The sequence below is a fragment of the Rutilus rutilus genome, assembly GCF_951802725.1.
Source record: "Rutilus rutilus genome assembly, chromosome: 25".
Taxonomy (NCBI): Eukaryota; Metazoa; Chordata; class Actinopteri; order Cypriniformes; family Leuciscidae; genus Rutilus; species Rutilus rutilus.
In genome coordinates this window covers 15,449,800-15,465,193 of record NC_140229.1, presented here as the reverse complement: position 1 = coordinate 15,465,193, position 15,394 = coordinate 15,449,800, and the positions used below count along the sequence as shown (strand labels likewise).

The 15,394-nt window shown below is 38.4% G+C and overlaps 1 protein-coding gene across 3 annotated transcripts in view; it reads left to right on the top strand.

Moving 5' to 3' along the window:
* Window positions 1–916: 916 nt before the first annotated feature.
* Window positions 917–15,394, top strand: part of mtus2a (microtubule associated tumor suppressor candidate 2a) — a 70,544-nt gene continuing 56,066 nt past the window's right edge. For all 3 annotated transcript variants that reach the window (XM_084401311.1, XM_084401310.1, XM_084401308.1), the window contains exon 1: window positions 917–1,046. The gene's annotated coding sequence lies outside the window, so the exon portion shown is untranslated. The remainder of the gene's footprint in view (window positions 1,047–15,394) is intronic.

The window sequence follows — 15,394 nt, the reverse complement described above, 5'->3', positions numbered from 1 at the left end:
GAGGCCTTGTTCACCTTTTATTTACATAGGTTTTAGTAGACTAAAATTTCTTCTTATAATATGCAATAATGTTCCTATATGTTAGTTGAAAACACTTCACGTTGTTTTGAACTCTTGAAACGTAATTTAACAGTGTGTGTGTTTGTATATGTGTATATATATATGTGTGTGTGTGTGTGTATGTATGTATGTATGTGTATATATATATATATATATATATATGTATATATATATATATATATATATATATGTGTGTATATATATATATATATATATGTGTGTATATATATATATATATATATATATATATATATAATTTGTAATGAGGCAAGTAAGTAATGATAACTAACAGCAAAGTACCATCTGAGATTTATCCAATATTGCTTATTTACATAGGCCTACTATTAGAAAAAAGAAAAGAGAAAGAAATTATGAAATTAAAACATTAAACGTGTTATTATATCACCTGCTTCATTCTAAAGTTGTTTTTGTCGTTTTGTGTGTTTATTTTTTGACCATTTCAAATGTGGCGCATTCAGTATAACATTACCCATCTGGAGTGGTTTAACGTATGTCTGTCTGCACTGTAAATGACTGTCTACTGTTTAAACTTGATGCTGTAAATAAAATACATTTTGGAATTTATGTTTGTTATTTTTATTGTTATACCATATTTATTAATTTAAATCAATTGCATTTTGTTTAATTAATCGGTTTTACGCTTTTAAAACCCATTAATTTAGCTTCAAAATGTATTTATGTTCACGTTTGTTGCCATGACAATAGCCGCCGCTTGGTGACGGTGTTACGCAACTGTGGTGTGATTGCAGTTCCCCACAGTGGCCGGAAGAGGGCAGCGTTAACTGGTACCACACAGCAACTGCAGCATCCCGGATGAGAGAGAGAGAGAGAGAGAGAGAGAGAGAGAGATGCTCCACTCAAAGCATCACGCCGGAGCGAGATCGTTCAGTCAGCGGGTCTGCTGGGGAAGAGAGCGGCCGGTGAGCGGGCTGAATGAGGGAGGACTCAACCTGGGATGCTCTAAGGTGAGTGTTCATGCACTGAATTATGGGCTTTTGTGACTTATGGAGAAATATTTACATGTACCGGTGATTTGATGCGAATGCATTTTGAAGCTAGTGCTATTTTGCTGTTCAAGGACACGAACTTAATCTTAATGTGATGGCAGATGACACTAAAGGCTGTTTGAATTTACTTTCGTTTGTTTTTTTCTTCACAGACTTTTAAAAGATATATGCATGCATTTGTATTATTATGTTTGTATCATTCATAGACACGTTTGGATATGCTGAAATAACCTAGAGTTATAAATGTTTATATTGTTTTTAAACTTATGCAGTAATTTTCCACACAATTTCTGATTTAATGTAGCTTTTCTCAATAGATAGATAGATAGATAGATAGATAGATAGATAGATAGATAGATAGATAGATAGATAGATAGATCTAGAGCAGACATGCACAGGCATGTTTCTACAGTCAAGTGTGATAAGGAAACAAACATCCTCCTAAAACTCAAGACTTATGCATATACATGCTTTCATATGACGAGATAAAGATGTAAACATCCCAAAGCATTCTAGATCTGGTATTGAGAGCTGCTGTCTCCATGGGACATATCAGAATAAAGGCAGAGCCTCGGGCACAGCTTAGAACTGACTTACTTAGCCTGGAAATGAACTTGACGATCAGCACATCCCCAGCAACCGCTCCTATAGGAATAAATGTTTTTCCATAATGAAGTTTTACTTAGCGAAACACCTTTAATCCACTTTCATGTCATTTTGCTTCCGCTTAGTGGATAGACATGGGTCGCAACTCGCAACCAAAACAGAAAAGTATTGCAGCTTCACAAACACCTATCTGATCAAATCTGTAGTCTCTCTCAAGGGGATACTAAGGACGACTGATGTGAAGTAAATGCGTAGAGAAGGAAAAGGAAGTGTTTTTATGAGTTGTTCTAATTGCCGATAGGGATTATAAAGGCTTTTCCCCTTAACAGAATTGTGATCCACTTGTCAGTCAATATAGGATGGACGAGAATCCAAGTGAGACATCTAGTTGTCCGTTTAAACGGGAAGTCACTGATTATTGACTTATTAAGCTTGGAGTCTAACCATAAACCGGCTTCCGAACATGACCTGTCTGTTACCTTTGGAAAACGGCTCTGCCGGGACGTTTTTCCTGCCATCAGCTTCAACCCATCGCTCTACCTCTACAAATCCTCCAGTAACACAGCAGTGCTTCTATTCCTCGACCTCGGTACGTGGATCACAGGTTTAGAGTAGTTCTAGCCTGCTGAGAACATCGCACTTTTCACACTTTACCTGTCCTAAATCCCTCCTCTCCTGCAGAGAGTCCTTGTAAAGTGCCCTGTTCTCTGTCTCCTCAGCCTGTCTTAATCTGGCAGCTCTCACCCTGTAGCACATTGCCCCGTTTCCCTCAGATGCCCATGAGGGCTCTCTGATCTGTCAACTGGATCGATCTCCCCTCCCCTTACGCAGCTATTTAAGCTCCTTTCCAGCTTTAAATATATTTACAATGGCCAAGCACAATTTGAGTCACGCCAAGTGAGTCGGGAAGGCTGGAATCAAATATCGCTGTAGTGTTTTGAGATTGATTTCTTAACGTCGCCATGTGAGATGATACATGTCCTTGAGGCTGAGAGGAAGTGGTATCTGATGCATTGGCACTATGTGTGTTTGCTTCTGCTAACAATCCTCTGGCCACTCATTGTTCTTTATTATGACATACTGTATTATTAAATGAGCTTTTTTATCATTCATTTGTTTGCTCAGACACAAAGCTTTGTGATAAGTCAATAAACCAGCCAATTTGTAGCTATTTTGAAATTAGCTGCTTAGCAGACACATTAGCTTTCCTTTCTGTCAGTTCCAAACACAACAGCTTTACAATTCATAATGCAACATTTTCAATCAGATATGTCAAAGATGTTTATGTCTTGCATCAAACATCATAATAATAATAATAAGATTAAAAGCTATTTGGTGAAATCACAAGATATTTTAAGACTTTTACTTATGTTTATACAAATATTCAAATTACAAGGCCTGTTATGATACATTAGCCAATCACAATCTCTTTCTGATGTGTGTGCCTAAAGGCTTCTGTGAATCAGGCTTGGCGATTAAAGGGATACTCCACTTTTTTTGGAAATAGGCTCATTTTACAACTCCCCCAGAGTTAAACAGTTGAGTTTTACCGTTTTCGAATCCATTCAGCCGATCTCCGGGTCCCACTTTTAGCATAGCTTAGCATAATGAATTGAACCGGACAAGACCATTAGCATCTCTCTCAAAAAAATGAACAAAGAGTTTTGATATTTTTCCTATTTAAAACTTGACTCTTCTGTAGTTACATCATGTACTAAGACCGACGGAAAATGTAAAGTTGCGATTTTCTAGGCTGATATGGCTAGGAACTATACTCTCATTCCTGCGTAATAATCAAGAAACTTTGCTGCAGTACCATGGGTGAAGCAGGCGTAATGATATGATGATATGACGCAGCGCATGCCGCCTGATAATAGGCTACCGAGCTGGGGACTATTATCAGGCGCTGCGTCATATCATTACACCTGCTGGACTCATGGTACTGCAGCAAAGTTTCTTGATTATTACGCAGGAATGAGAGTATAGTTCCTAGCCATATCAGCCTAGAAAATCGCAACTTTACATTTTCCGTCGGTCTTAGTACACGATGTAACTACAGAAGAGTCAAGTTTTAGATAGGAAAAATATCGAAACTCTTTGTTAATTTTTTTGAGAGAGATGCTAATGGTCTTGTCCGGTTCAATTCATTATGCTAAGCTATGCTAAATGTGGGACCCCCAGACCCGGAGATCGGCTGAATGGATTCGAAAACGGTAAAACTCAACTGTTTAACTCTGGGGGAGTTGTAAAATGAGCCTATTTCCAAAAAAAGTGGAGTATCCCTTTAATAGTTAATAAGTCATGCTTATGCTAGTCATCTCATCAAGTAACTGCTTACACTGCTTACCAGTCATATGGAGGAAAGTATCATCCCCCTTGCTTCAAACGACTCTAGAGGCTTTATTATTTTGTTTTATGTAGAATTTAATGGGGTTGTTTTGTATTTTATGTAACTTAAAACTCTCAGTGTGGTTTGTAAACCAATTTGATGCATTGCGTTGCCTACAGCGAAACTGGCTCGCTTGACTTTTTTAATGCTCTGTTTTTTTGGGAAATGGTGAAAAATTACTCCTACGGAATGCGCTCGCAGACACCACGCTCTCATTTGCATGTGATGTGTCATTAAGGACTGGAGATGAAATAAAAGAACTGTAAAAAGGGAGTGATTTGAAGAGCTTGGGACCTTCTATATTTCTATCTCCAGAAACCATAGCCTTTCATCTATTAAACCCTGGCAAGAACCGATGCGAGGAGCCGCTCTGTAATATCTAAAACTGTCCTGATGAGTGGGTAGAACTCTTGAAACATGATTCTATAGTTTAGAAGTTAGAATCACTTAAACACTCTAATACACTCTAATGCTCATTTTACACAGTGCATGACTAAAAAACAATTGATTATTACACTACGAATTAATTGTGCGCTCTGGTATTATTTACTATGTTAATGTGATAGCAGATGTACTCGTAATTACAACTCCAAATTTTCGGAGAGCTCCGACTTGTACCACGTTGTCATAGAAAAACATTAAGCAGAGCAACTGTTTTCAACATTGATAATAATAGGAAATGTTTGTTGTGCATCAAATTAGCATATTAGAATGATTTCTGAAGGATCATGTGACTGGAGTGATGATGCTGAAAATTCAGCTTTGGAATATAACAATTTTTCAAAATATTATTGTTTTTACTGTATTTTTGATCATATAAATGCAGCCATCTTTCAGAAGCATTAAAATATATCTTACTGACCCCAAACTTTTGAGCATATATATGATTACGTTTTTTTATTACAAGATAAAACATTTTATTTATTTATTCAAATTATTATTAATATTATTATTGCTTGCACTTATGATCGAGTACACCAATAAATAGTTTGTTGACTTGTGGGTGTTTTGGTAATGTGCTTATATGATACATAATACGGTTCGGATGAGTATAATGAGTGTGTATGCTGTGTTTGTGTTTACACAGGTGCTTTGTGGCATAATCTATAAATCAAGAGTGCTTTGTTTGTCAGAGCCTTTTCATTGAATCAGAATAATGTACCTTTGCCGAATAGGTGGTGTAAAGCCTGTCATTTTTCACTGCGGTTATTATCCATTGTCTCTTTGAAAGAAAAGTGAGACTAGCTGATAAGTGGTGACTGAAAGCTTCCGGGATTTTCCCAGGGGCGCTTCGGTAATGACAACCCACAGCTCACCTCTCTTCTGCCCTCCACAGTGACCTTGAAAGCTCCGTTGAATGATGCAGTCACACAGTCTTGAGTCCAGAACTCACAGATCTTCTTTCGCCCACAGAATCAAACTGCCAACCCATCCGCTCGCTCCTATTTCCTTGCGCTCCATCCATTCGACACGTTCTTCGAGCGCAGCGTGGAGAATGAACTTAGTCAGAGCTGGAAAATCTGTTTTATTATATAAAACGGCAGGTCAGTTCAGGGTTACGGAGCATTTTTACCCCCCGAGGAGTGAGTTACCCCTCGTTCACCTCGCAGGAGCATCACCACCCCATGGTTTCTCACCCTTCAAAGCCCTGAAGTATTTATAAGAATCCCACTTTCCCTCCCTCTCGCTCTCTTTCACACGATCACAGCATTACAGTTGGCCTTAAAGGGATAGTTAACCCAAATTTTTTTGTTGTAATTATTTTCCCACCAATATGTCGTTTTGAGCCCATATGGTAAGTGTGTGTGTGTGGGTTGGTTTCCATGTTTTATGGGGACTTTCCATAGACTTTTATACTGTACAAACTGTATATTCATTCCCTAAACCCTACCCCTAAACACAACCATATATATATATACATAGAATGACATCGATAAGCTGTTTTCTTCATGGGGGCCAAAACAAATAAAAAATCCCCACAATATAAAACAATTCTGGTATTACTATCTTTGAGGTGACATTTTGTAGGGAATGCACACACACAGACAGACAAATCTGACTGTCAGTCATTCAATCCTTTATTTTTACACCCATTTATCTACTAGTCACTTGCTCATTAACAAATTCCCATCTTCATATCTTTCTGTATTGTCACCATCTCTTTTCCTTTCTCTCACTGCCACATTCTCCATTCTCTTTTACACCTCTCTCATGTTGTCATAGGATCCTCATTTCCTTCCTCATTAATTACAGCCTTTCTGCCTGTATAGGAAGCAGAATCTCTCCGTGTAATTACTGTCAACGGCTTTCGGCCCGTTGTCATGGTCCAGACGGTCGCTGAGGTCAGCGCAATAATGAAGTGTTCACTGACCACAGTCACATTCATCTGGAACCAGTGCTGGTCATATTAAAGCCTGCCTGTCTTTGTAAAACAAATGCTTCTGGAAAACCTGATTTTGAGGTCATTGAGTGTGAATTGTGAAAGTGATGATTGATGATTGATTGATTTGGCTGTTATGGTCTCTGCTGATGATTAATCAGAGGTTAAAGGTTAAAATGTGAGGTTAAATATCATTAGAGGTGGATTTTATTGGTGCATTTGATGGCCAGAACATCATATTCCTTCATAATTCAATTTCAGTCAAAAGGATTTTTTGTGACTGAAGAGAATATGAGAAAGGACGCAGTGTGTGGGCGTGTGTGTGTGTGTGTGTGTGTGTGTGTGGGGCGGGGTCTCTGCAGTATGCTGTCACTCCTCCCCTTCACGCCGCTCCGCACGAGGCTTTGTGTGTGTACTCAACCATGCCTTTCTGTTTACAAGGCTGACGTGTGATGGAGGGAGTGAGAAAGAGTCAAAGAAAGAGACTAAAGCTTGCTTGCATCTTTAAAAGAGGAGAAAGATACAAAGAGAGGAACATAAAAATTGATGGTCTGATAGGGAAAAGAATAAGTGTGTATTTTCCTTATGTGGTGGTTGTCCTAAAATGAAATGAACTTTGTGGCTGGATGTATACATAGTGACCGAACGAAAGAAAGGTGGCATTGTGACAATGGAAGAATTTCAATAAATCTGTGCAGATATTGGCTCAGACCTGATGCCAACCCCCTTTTCCTCCCCCCATGACTCCCCAGACGCTTTGCAGAATATTTTAACCCTTTCGGGCAATCTGTTTTACATTCCACCTGTGCTGAGGGAGGGATAAGCCTCTTCCCATCCTCCTAGGACGGAGTCACGGACCTTTTGTCTAGTGATTACTGTTTCAAATAGCTGTGAAAGAAGATGTATAATCTTCTACCTCATTACTGCGAGTATTGTTTTTACCAGAACATGTGTGCAATGTTGCTCTGTTGTTCTCTGTCTCAAAATGAGGTGTGAAATTAAGATTTTAGCATCATGAAGATTTGATCTTGATTTAAATTAGCCTCAGTCATATACTATATTTGTGGTTCCCAGCACAGTAATTTAAAATTTGGAAATATCATATTATCTGTGATATTTAACACTGAGAAATTATTACATTTTTATATTGAATAATATATAAACGCATATCGGCTCAGAAAGCCGATTATTTTATTTTATTTTATTTATATTCTATTATAGCTAAATATATTTATTATTTATTTTATTTTAATAGTTTATTTTAATTAATTGTATTGTTTTATTTATTATATTTTATTGCATAGGCCTATATTATTGTTATTGTACACTTTTTACAGCATTTATTAATCTTGGTTAATGTTAATTTATAAATATGCTATTGTTGGTTCATTTTATTTCATAATGCAATAACCCATTACATTTTTTATTGTCAAAAATATTACTATTAATATGTGTAAAAATGATTGTATTGTAAGTTACCAGTTATTATAAAAAATAGTCATATTGAAAGAGTTATATTAATATGAAAATATGTTTATAAGTCTAAATGAAAATACCAATAATCATTTTGCCCCACTACAAGTTCATTGGTAAGAGAATGATGAAATATCTGCTATTGTTATATTGTCTGCGGGATCGGTTTTCTGTTTACAAAGTCTATATTTTGTACAGGAATCTTTGTTGCAATGCAGTATGTGATCAGGGGACAGGTGTGTGTGTGTGTGTGGATAGGGGACTCGGCATCAGGACAAAGATACAGCGCACACGTGGCGGCAATGCGCAGATGCAGTCGCCATGCGAGGGGATAAAAACGCACGCTTGTGTGTGTTTATGTGCTGAACTCTCTCTACAAGCAGTCTAGACAAAGAGCTGGCCCTGTTCACCCTGTGAGAGAGAGAGAGTGAGTGAGCGCATCACTGCAGAGGTAATAAAATGTGTCTGCCGGTCCAGGACAAAGCAGCTGAGGTGGTAAGGGGAAGATGGATAGAGAGAGAGAAGGAGGTAGAGAAAGAAAAAAAGGTGTTGGGGGAAGGGTTCCACTCTTTCTTTGTTCCGTTTTTCACGAAAACCCGGTTGCGTGCAGGGAGCCCTGTCCTGTCCTGCCTTGTCCTGTGGGGAGATTGCAGGAGTAATTACTGTTTCTGCTTTTTTTAGAAAGAGAGGAGAGGGTTGAGGGAGGCTGATACTGGGGTTCATTTCAAACCCCAAGAGGACCAGCACAGTCCAAAATTCTTTCCGCCACCACCAGTGTAGACAGACACACGTTGTATATGTGCAACCACGGATTCATAACAGTAAAATCTCTCTTTAGCATTACCAAGCCATCAGGCTTTCTTTAAGCACAACATGTGCATGCCACTTTGACCTTTATATGGAAATACAGCATCACGGAAAGGTGATTTTAAAATTGTACTATTTTGAAGAGCTTTCAATGACTTGATCAGTTCTAAGAAAACTAAATAACATTATTAGGTCCAGCAGTTTGTGTGGATGACACTTAAAGGTATAGCGGAGGATTTTCTTTTTCCGGGTGGATCATCAAGACTATTGGTCCTCCTAAGTGTCAATCATTCTGGTGATATGTTTACGTAAGGCCGTCGTACGTACTCGTGCACACGATTCACACGATGGCGTGCGCTCAAAACACAGGTTGGGCTTCCCACTGATGCCTCAGTCGCGAAGTTTCTACTTGACAGGTAAAGTTTGGCATGCTATTTGGAGAAATCCATTTAAAATCACTGCTAGTAAAAGTTAATGTAAGCTATGATTAGCTCGTGCATGCTCTCTCGTGCACACGTTTAATAGGCGTTCCCTCTCGGGAGCAGTAACGTTAGAGTGTTGCGCATGTGCATTTTTTCAAAAAGTGGAGAGGGCGGTTCTTTTCTAAAATTCGGGAAAATCCTCCGCTATACCTTTAAGCCCAAAGTATATTTCAGTTTTTAAAGTGAATGTTTAGCGTATATGCATACTTTCAAACTATACCCCCATTTATTAGAGTACGCAAACACAGGTGTCTATGCAAATGTGCAATGATTAAATAATACACACTCTATGGACTTAATCTTACAGTTGTTATTGACTTTTGTTAAAAAACAAAACTGTATGCATTTTGCGGAAGAACATTGTTTTGGCTCTGCTTGACTGCGGATGAATATGGTTATCCTGCTCATAAAACACTTGAATTCACTTCTAGGCTTCTAAGAGATATAACCAGTTTAGATGAAAAGGATCTCAAGCTCACTATCTAAAGACGTTACTGTAGCTATACCCAGTAATAGTACTTCCCCGTACATCCTCGAAAATAACCCATGAAATGTCCCTTCACAATAGATAATGCTTTACAATGAATAAAGCATTAAAAAGCCAAGCCAATATTGATTCTCATTTATATGAGCTCGGTCAGGTTCACACTCTCCTCTGTTTGACGTTTTTTTAAAATGGGTGATTCCCCGGAGGTTCGAGATTTAGCGTGCTCCATGTCAACCTTTCTCGCTCGTTGTGAAAACTAACCTATGCCACACCAAACATGCATGAAAGTAGCCGGAGCAACTTTTCTCTATTTACGGATATGACAAGACACGCACGGGCGAGTGATTTATGAACGCAATTTCCCCCGTGAACCATCCCACTAGGTCTAAAATATTAACACTTATAATATGCTTTGAACCATGTTTTGTACCATGCAGTTTAATACATCATAGGCAGCTGTGTCAGTTATGATAGGGCTTTTAGTTTCTTGTAACTGAAATTGCAATGACAGTGATGGCACATTTGTGTGCATGTCTGTAGGTATAAAAGCATGTAAGACTAGTCCTCTGTGTGTCTGCTTATCTTATGGGTTTATCCTCCTTTCATGGTCTTTATTGTTGCACGCTGAGCTGTTGTTGGAATAAGAAATGCCACTTTTAAGAAAGAAAACGGAGGCAAAGACTGTTGTTTCATGAATGTGTGCATGATAGGTTTGTTAATGCACCAGTGTGTGTGTGTGAAGTGCCGTGTATCTCAGGTTAAGTGTCGTTTTCTCACTCTGAGGTGTGAATGGGGTGGTAATTATATGGCTCAGGGTCAGTGTGTTTGTTTCTGCCGTAAGTGTGTTTATATGTGTGTGTGTGCTTGACTTCCTGCTCTGTCAAATGTCAATCACACAAAGTGTTTGTGTGTGAACCAGCCGAGATGCAATTAAGCACGGAGTGCTGGTGTGATAAGCTGCCGTGAGCTTGTGTGTGATGTGTGAGTGACGTCTGAGTGTGCGCACGCGTGTGTGTGTGTGTGTGTGTGTGTGTGTGTGTGTGTTATCAAGCATGCAGGCATAATTGCTTCAGGATGGAAGCATAATATGCTGTATATTGGTTGACTTAAGAAGAATTTACATGCTATTAAATATGGTTATGTCTCTGTATATCAGTTTCCATCATTTGTAGCTGGAAATGTCTCTGCTTTATGCGTGTAGCCACAGGAAATGTGCAAGTATGACCTCTCTTTGGGGATGAATGGGGGTGAAGATTGGGGAGGTTTCAGAGATACACAGATTGAAATCAACTGGTACAATAGCAGTCTGTCAGTCGGTCGGTCGGTTTTTAAGTGGGGTTTGTTCACTGTGTCTCACAACGTCCCCTTCAGTTTATTCTGTCTATTGTGTTTGGTGATATTATGTGTTAATGTTGCCTCTCAATTTCAAGGGCTTTTCAAGAGCTTTGCAAGAGCTGTGGAGTCTGCACTGTTTGTGTTTCCTGCTGAAAAAGCTGCTTAAATTAGCCTGTGCTGGGTTTAGCTGTCTCCAAGACCAAGTCTGGTCAAGCTGGTTTTTTGATTCCAACAAGCTAAAACCAGACAAGGCCAGCAAATCATTTTTAAAATGGTTGTTTTGTCTGTAATTACTGTTCCTTTATTTAAGAGGGATTTTTTTATATTTTTGTTCAGGGGTTGCTCTTTTATTTCTCAGGAGTCTTAATGGAGTTCTCAGGTTTGTTTTATTCCTCCATAAGGGCCTGTTCGCGGATGATAACTATGATGATAACGATAAAGAAATAGTTCTAAAAATCATTCTAAATATAAAGTAATAGCAGAGTCCACACCACAACTATAACAAAAACAGCACAGAGAAACAATATAATTTGAATCACTTTCAGAAGGATTTTATTTTTCACCTGATGAACGATAAAAACATTGACAGCCAATCAGAATCCATTCTGGTTTAAAGAGCTTGAGCATTTAAAGCGGCAGATGACATAACTGAAGCACACACTTAGAATAAACAGAACGATATTGTGCGCTGGTGTGGACACTAATAAAGTTATTATTACAGTTATCTTTATAGTTATCATACTTGTTGTGAATGGGCCTTAAGATGTTTTTTTAGATGTTTCTTTGTAATTCTTTAGAGGAAATAAGACAAGATACAGAATAGACTTTTGATTATAGAATTTGGTATACTGTATAAGTTGGTATCACAGTTTGGCTTTGTTGAGACTGAAACACTATGGGACAAATGCAAATTGGAAAAAAACATACCACAATAATTTAATTGTAATGTAAAATGTCGGATTGGTATACTACCGTTCAAAAGTTTGGGATCAGTAATATTTTTCTAATGGTTTTGAAAGAAGACTCTAGAAAGAAGACTAAATGTTGCAATAATTTGATTAAAAATAAAGTAAAAACGGTAATATTGTAAAATAGTATTACTATCTCAAATAACTGTTTTCTATTTTAATATGTAGTTTATTTTTGTGATGGCATTGAATTTATTATTATTTTCTACATTTCTTATTATCAATGTTGAAACCAGTGGTACTTGCTAGCATGTTTGTGGAAACCATGCTATAATTTTTTTCAGGATTCTTTGATGAATAGAAAGTTCAAACCATTTATTTAAAATAGAAATCGTGTTTAACATTATCTTTGCTGTCACCTTCGGTTGATTTTAATGCATCCTTGCAGAACAATAGTATTCATTTCTTTAAAAAATATATATTTTTAGTGTATGTGCTTGCAAAGTTTTTTTCTGTCATCATACAAGGAAGGGTGATCATACATCATTGTAAAGGAAGTAATCTTTTATAAATGATTAGACAATTCTTGTATTTATCATCTCTTTAGCATTCATTTGCATGTCAAGTCCATTTATTCATTTATTTAATATGAAAAGTATGTAGAGATTTAATATACTGCTAAGTCTTAGAAAAAAGAGTTTAAGATACTATATACCCTTATGAATTGTGATTGACAGGATTATATGAACGTTCTTCTCCTGAACTTTATTACACTCGCTTTTATACCGCATTCACATCATTACTGTCAAAATACAACTGTCTAAGATACAATTTAAGACATTTACCCTGCGTGTCACACATCTCATCAGCCTTTGGTTAGGTCTGAAATGACAAAGGTGGTAGTTAAGCGGGTTTCTTCAGACCTGTATTGTTATGGAGGGCGCGGGGGTGTAGAGAGGTGTGTAATGATTCTCCTGTCTTCTGCATATCTCCTCATTATTCACCTCTTTTCCTCAGTCTGCAGGATCTGTTTATCCCGCTGAAATCTTATTTGAGAGTCACAGAGTAATAACTCTGTCTATTTTCCTCCGAATCTCCTGACCTTCTGATAAATGGATCGGAGATTATGCATCTGACAAATGGATTTACATGTGACATAATTAGGATGGATTTGGTGGCAGGGGTGCAGTAGGCAGATCGCTCGTAGCTCTCAGCGGGAGGGATTCATTTAGAAGCCGAAGACGGAAATCTTATTAGAGACACTGGGAGGGATTGTTTTTTTCTACCACCGCAATATGACTATTCCCCAAATCTGAGCAGCACAAGAGGCTAATGATGTGTTTTGCTCTTCTGTTGTGAAGATACCTGTGGAGATTTGAATGGGCAGCTTGGTTTCATGTTCCCAAGCCCCACCTGTGCACTTTGTATTTGTAGAAAGGAAGACAAGAAAGTATTAAAGAGGAAGAGAGAAGCGGAATAGGATTGAGCAGTATTCGAATCACTATTTCCCACATGAGCACCACAGCTCGACTAATCACTATGCCATGGAACTGACGTATCCGTTTAATTTTTACTCTTCTCTGTGGTTTATGGAAACAATAGCGACACAGTCACCTGTTACCCTGGTAGAATTGGGGCAATACCGCTTGTGTTTGAGCTGAATGTAGCCCGTAGCTTTCTTCTCAGATCGATGAGTCCACCCAGCCGCACTGCAGGTGCTGAAGCTGAATTTAGCTCTGTTCCCATGACTCCGTCTCTCTCTGACCCCTCTCTGCATATCCATACTGCACTGGGTTAGCACAAGAAACAGTGATATCATGCAACTCACAAACCTACTGTAAACAGATTCTCATTTGAGGCAGGAATCTGGGTCATTCGGTTTTGGGTCATTCTCAGACTAGTTTTAGCCTCAGATGCACACCCACTCAGATCGCCCACAATCCTTTCACTGGTGCATTTCCTGAAAACTTTGTTAACCAACTATGGTCGTAAGTTCTGTTTTTACCAACCTAGTTCACCCAATTTGCGTCTCCCCGAAACCATAGTTCCAACAAACATTTGCAAACAACAATGCAGAGTTGTGTGGTTTGAAGCGTTTTCTCTTTAGTGTAATGTGGACTTCCATAGATCATTGTCTTAGGCACAATCTTAGTATCTTTCATTCAATATAGGCCTATACAAATTTTATTCTGCGTCTAATACTTTGTCAAGGGAACGAAAGCACAATTTATGAAGCGTAATCATGAACAGAGATGTGTATTTTTGTTATGTAAGCAATTAAAGGTGAACTAAGTAACTTTTTTACCTTAACTGAACAGCTTCGGAGTCATTGGAATGGTTATATTACTTATTTCGGGTTGAATGGTGGTCGTTTCGCACCCCCCTGGTGCCCGTGAGCGGAAAATCCACACTTGCAACTTTGAGCCGGCGGGCCGCTGGCCGCCGCGTCAGGAAGTATCACGTGATATCAGGTCTCGCGATGTAAACAATTGCTTTACGGCCAAAAGAAATCTGCTAAAATGCTGTCACTATTGCTCTCCCTCACGCTGTTTGAACCTGAATGAAGAAGACGTTTTAAAGAATGTCCCATCTGCTTTAATGTCATTGATCTACTAGCCTCTGGTGTCTGAGAATCGCCAGTGAGTTTTTACAACAGTGTTGTCAAATATCTATTCCGAAGCTGTGGGGGGAGCTCTAGAGAGAAACCTGCGAGCAAAAAGTGAGAATACAGCGAAGAAATCCCGAAACTACTTTAAATGAGGGTCATACGACTAGTTATCTTCCCAGAAATGCATTTCCTAACAGCCATATGCCACTCCACACACCCACGGACTGTCAGCAAAGCATGCCAAAATGTTTCACTTGTGATAACACCGTAAAACCATCAGCTATAACCTAATTTAATCTAAACATATATAATTTTAGGGGTTTTGTAAGAATAAGAATAATTTTATAGAATTGTGTTGTTTTTTTAAGGCAAAAATCCGTATAATAATAATCTGTAGAATACCTATAACATTTTTTTTTTTTTTTTTATGGCCATCAATGGAGAAAGATGTGTTATAGTGACAATGGGCTAAGCTTGAGCATGCTAACCATGCTAACTAGCAAAGCCCTTATGGTGCACTAATGTTTGATAAAGTATGTGGTAATATGTGTACTAAGACATCTTTTTAAAAGGCAAATTCGTTTGCAAAAGTGATTCTGTTGCGTGTGGTTGATGCTAGTCATTTGGCACTCTGTCTGTGCAGTGTGTTTGGTATGTCATTTGAAGAGAGTAGCATTGTGGGTAGACTCAGCAGGGCTTGATACTGCAGGTCAGGATTTGGAAGTGATCTGCCATTGTTGGCCCAGCAGCTCTCCACCCGAGCGAGAATAAGCCTCCCCATCCCACTCACTGTTCCTGTGGACAAACGTTTTTTAGGGCAGAGTAATTTGA